This window comes from Neovison vison, chromosome 13 (assembly GCF_020171115.1).
Source record: "Neovison vison isolate M4711 chromosome 13, ASM_NN_V1, whole genome shotgun sequence".
Classification (NCBI taxonomy): domain Eukaryota; kingdom Metazoa; phylum Chordata; class Mammalia; order Carnivora; family Mustelidae; genus Neogale; species Neogale vison.
This window is the reverse complement of record NC_058103.1, coordinates 57394746-57400257: the sequence shown is the minus strand read 5'-3', so window position 1 is coordinate 57400257 and position 5512 is coordinate 57394746. Positions and strand designations below refer to the sequence as shown.

The 5512-nt window shown below is 38.3% G+C and overlaps 1 pseudogene; it reads right to left on the bottom strand.

Annotated features, from left to right (window-relative positions):
• Positions 1-267: 267 nt before the first annotated feature.
• Positions 268-1295, bottom strand: LOC122894503 (annotated as a pseudogene).
• Between the last annotated feature and the right edge of the window lie 4217 nt (positions 1296-5512).

Here is a 5512-nt window from a genome sequence, read left to right as displayed (position 1 = left end):
GATTACCAATTGAACAGCGCAGTTCTAATGCTTCATGGGTCAAAATCAGTGGTTTCTTCAGGGTATTTCTCTAATCACAGATGACAGGTGTAGAGGGTCGTAGGTAGAAAGAGAGGAAAAGTCTTAACAGTTCTGTTTAACAAACAAGTTCTGAAACTCTCCACAGCTTTCAGAAGCAAGAGATGAGGAAAAGACTCTGGGGGAGACCTGAGTATGCCCTTGAACTCCTGGCTAATACCAGTGGAAGTAGAAAGCCTAGGATTTGGCTCACTCAGATGGGAAGAGTCCTATGGTGCCACTCAGAATCTGAGCCTTCAGCCATCTGTGCGTGGAAATCGTTGCTGAGGGACTGGCAGGGAAGTAGGGGTGCTCATATCCAGACAGAGTTTCCAGGGCTAGATGAGGATTTAGAGGAGGAGGCCCTTTCTGACCACCTGCAGGCTGGACTGCCCCTATCTGGGGTTTAAGGTCTAGTTCTTGCTCTTGAACAGTTTGCTGGGATCCAGCTTGTTCATGAAGGAGTTGTTCTCTTCTGCAAATAGGTCTGTGTTGTAGGTGATGGGTTTATACATGTTGAACCACTGCTTGGCCTGGGGGCTAATGCCATAGCTGGTGAAGGCGTACTGCCACTGCAGCAGGCCCCGCTGCCTGATGAGCAGGTGATTGTAAGCGGTGAAGGTGCCCGTGAGAAAATGCCAGGATCATGCTCTGCCCAGGAACAGATCTCAGTGTCTTGTGCTAACACTGGTTTCCCTCTTTTGTAGACAAGGCAAACCTCCCCCTTCCCATGCTCACACATCACGCTGCAAGAACCAAAGTGAGACTTCTCTGGCTGGTTCTCCCAGGCTTCAAGTGCATCGTCTTCCAGGTCTGCCAGAGTTGGTGCCTTAGGAAGTGGACACATGGAAGACTGGTTGAGTTGACTCAGTGCTGAGATGCTGTCAATGGCCATGCTGCCATGGATGCCCCATCATCCAGCTTCACACTCCATGTCTTGGGGAAGCCATTGGTCATCAGGTAAAAATTCTTCACATCCTCAGGTAGCACACAGTTATCTTGTTGTGCCCATGAAGAAATCATCCGATGTTCAGCAGGGGTTTCTCTATGATAGCCACCTCTACCACACCTGGGGAAGATTCTAATATGTGGGTGATCCCCAGGGTCAGCTTCTTCAGGTGCAGCTTGCTGCAGCCTGGGTGGGGGGTTTCTCCTCCCTGGTTCACGTGGCAGGTGCAGCGGTGGGGACGAGACGGGGAGGGCAGCAGAGCTAGATGCTGCTCCAGAGGCTCGGCCATCAAGTTCACGAAATGCCGAGAGTTGTCTCTTAACAAGTTTTTAAGTATAAAATACAGTACTGTTATCAGGCACAGTGTTGTACATCAGATCTCTAGAATTTATTTATCTTGTATAACTGAAATTTAGTACATGTTAATTAGTAATTCCCTGTTTCTTCCCCACGCCAGACCCCTAGAAACTACTGTTGTATTTTCCCTTTCTATAAGTTTATCTCACATACCTCACATAAGTAGATTCATGCAGTATCTGTCCCTTTGTGACTGACTTATTTCGCTTAGCATAATGTCCTCCAACTTCATCTATGCAGTCACAAATGCACAGGATTTCTTTCTTTTTTATTCTTCAGTAATATTCCATTGTATGTCTATATGGCTTTTTTAAAATCCATTCATCCATTGATAGACATTTAAGTTTTTTCTATATCCTGGCTGTTGTGAATAACACTGCAGTGCATATTGAAATGTTAATATCTCTTTGAAATCTGACTTGAGTTCTTTTGAATAAATACCCAGAGGGGGGATTGCTGGGTCCTACTGCCAACTATTTATTTTATAATTTCCAAAATTTGTAGCTATCATTAAACCCCTATTCTCTTTGTGCTTCTGTATTTAAACCTTAAAAATATGTTTACTGTCATTGTAGTGTGGTTTGAAGAAGCAGCAGATCTTTTTTTGTTCTGTCCACTCTCTTAATCAAAAGTAGTTATTTTCAGTGCAAATTTCAGGATTCCTTCTTAATTACCAAAATAGATGCTTGAATTATCTTCATTTAACCATGCTTAGAAATATATTAGCCACCTGATATATACATAAATTTGCTTTTAAAGTGATGTCATCATTAGGATTACAATGTCACTAAGTCCAGAAGAAACAAATTTTATAAGCTGTGAATGTGAATTTTTGGACTTGGAAGCTGAGACATGCATTTTGTATTTATTACTGTCATTTAAAGAAATAGTCTCATAAAATAGGAAAGATAAAAATACAAATCTCCTCAGGACTTATTGTTAATTCAGTGATCTGATTGACAGTTTTAGCAGAGGGCTATGTGAGTTTGGGCATGAGAAGATTATTCTTGGATTCATTATATAAAGTTCATGCCAAGTTTAATCTGTAATCCAGTCCATAAAATGATTTATAAGACAAATATTTGAAAGTTTTCTGGGACTGGATAAGATCTGAAAGACCATTTTTCCTGTGTTCTGATGGGTCATTTTATAACTCTTTTCTGCTTCACAAGTTCCAACTTTTTGACTTATTAAAGCATGTGCATTTTTAAATAAATCTTAAAAATATAACACAATGTACAACATTCCAGTTGGGACTCCTTCTCTGAGTTCTAAAAATAATTTAAGTTTAAAGTAACCTGATTTTATATAAAATCTTAGTCCCTTGATTTCTTACCACTAACACTCATTCTCTCCTCTTCAAATACAATTTGAACTTAGGCATAAAGTATTTATTTCGAAGTGATATAACACACAGAAGTTTTTATTTTCCATCCTGGGACACCTTTAGTGAATGATGATGGTTGAGGAAAGCTAAACATCCATTAACAGTGCCCATCAGTTTTGTGAAATTGTTGTCAGGACCATTTCTATTACTCTAAAATCAGCTTAAATACAGTTTTCTAAAAACATATTTTATTTATTTATTTGTTAGAGAGAGAGCAAACACAAGAAGGAGGAGTGTCAGGCAGAGAGAGAAGTGAACTCCCTGCTGAGCAGGGAGCCCAATGCAGGACTCAATCCCAGGACACTGGGATTATGGCCTGAGTGGAAGGCAGACACTTAACCGACTGAGCCACCCAGCTGCCCCTCATCTTGAATACTGCTATGAGAAATTGCCATTTCCTTTAGGAAACTCTCTGGAAAACTGTTTATATTCCAAAGTCCTTTTTAAATTTTTTCTTTCTTTAAGAGAAAGAGAATGAGCATGGTGGGGAGGAGAGCAAGGGAGAGGCAGAGGAGGAGGGAGGTAGAGAATCCTAAGCAGGCTCCATGCTAAGAGTGGAGCCCAACCTGAGGCTCCATCTCATGACCCTGAGGTCATGACCTGAGTCAAAAATCAAGAGTCGGTTGCTTAACCTATTGAGCCATCAAGGGACCCCTACTACAAAATTCTTTAGCTTTTAGTCTTCAGGATGGCATTTGGCTTCTATAACACAGAACTTTTTACATGTAGTAATGTGTGTGTGTGTGTGTGTGTGTGTGTGTGTGTGTGTGTAAAACAGGGATCCCTGATGTGTTTGTTTCTCATTTCGACAGTTAACATTATTGCACTTTGACAGTTGGGTCTGTGTTACCATCTGTCACTCAAGGAATGTGTCTGTCAATTAACACTTCTACAACACTATCTGTCAACCCACAAAAGTTACCAGGAAAATAACGTGAAAGCTACTGTCAAGAGGAAATTGAACTAGGTATCGAGTTCTTTGGAAGTACATTTATTTCACAGCATCTGCGTGTCAAGTAGTGATGAATGCCCTTTCTAACTAGGTGAGAAAGTGTAATTTGTCTCTTTAAAGAAACTTCTATAAAGTAGGATATACTCTTTCATCAATGGCAATTGATCTATAACATGTTTTCAAATTTATTCATTTATTTATATATAATTTCAAAGTATATTCAAAATACCTCATTGTAATTTTTTAAACCCTATATTTAGGAAATATCTAGTACCTTTATTTAGGAAATGACTTAATGAAAACTTCTGATATTTCACTCATCCTACCATAATATAACTCATAAAATCTTCAGGTTAAACTATTAAGGGTGAATATCCTTTCTAAAAAGAATGTTTCCTTGTATAATGACCAGATGTTTTTCCAAAGTTCACTTTCGAAGATTATCTATACTCTATAAAATCCTACTTATGAAGGATAGATTTCTAAAACAAACACAACACACTGGACTCACAGTTGTGAAGGTCTAAGGGAAAAAGATTTCTCAGTTACCTATTCTGCTTGTTCAAATGCATCCTGTAATTATATACTTTAGAACCTGAAAATAAAATTTCATTATTCCAAGAGTCTCATCAAGAAGCTTTGTTATTTGGGGAGCCTCAGTGGCTCAGTGGGTTAAAGCTTCTGCGTTCAGCTCAGGTCATGTTCCCAGGGTCCTGGGATCGAGGCCCGCATCGAGCTCTTTGCTCAGTGGGGAGCCTGCTTCCTCCTCTTTCTCTGCCTGCCTCTCTGCCTACCTGTGATCTCTGTCTGTCAAATAAATAAATAAAATCTTTAAAAAAAAAGAAGCTTTGTTATTTATATTTCCAACACTCAACAGAGTGAATGAATTGATATACAACTGTGCATATGTGTGTATGTGTATGTGGTGTGTGCACACATTAACACACACATATATCTTCACAGTTTCATGCTAAAAGGACTATTGTTCCCTTAAAGTAATTTAATCTGCTTTTATAATTTTCTATTTTTTCCAACCTACTATACTGCAGAGGAGTACACATATATGTGTATGCATAGACACATACATACGTTCAGACACAAACTTCTATGCGTGTGTTTGTATGTGACTCTGTGTATATGTACCTAAACACATGCATGTATTCATCTGAAGGAGAATAGGTTAGAAAAAAATAGAAAATTATGAAAATACATTAAATTACTTTAAAAGGACAACAGAGCCCATTTAGCATGAGAACTGTATATACACTTGTTAATATGCATGGGTTTTGGAATCCAACTATGGCTCAGACCCACCACACTGGCAGTGCAATAGCAAACTTTTTTTTATATCTCTCAGCTTTAGGTCCCTAATCTATAAAATGAGAATAGGAATATTTTCATGAGTATTCAATAAAGTAATAAATTGAATATGCCTAGCTATAAAATGGTACGTGGTAAGAACTCAGTAAATGTAAATGTTAGCTAAAAATTGGTAAAATTGTTTCACACATCTAATGTACCTCTGAAGGCATAATTATACTGCCAGTAAACACAAAATTCATATTAATAACATTGAGTCATTTGAGTCATACGTATCCTTAGATTTTATAATAAGAGAAGAAAAGGTATTCCATTCTCCTCTTGTTAGATAATGAAATTAAACCCCTAAAATCCTTGATGAAGAAAAATGTAATTATTTCCAATTTCCTATGTTAATTGAATTACAGAAAAGCATGATGAATTCTTGAGAACCCTTCACTTCATATTTAATATTTCTGGTGTTGTTGTCTAGCTTCTGAGTTATTTCCAT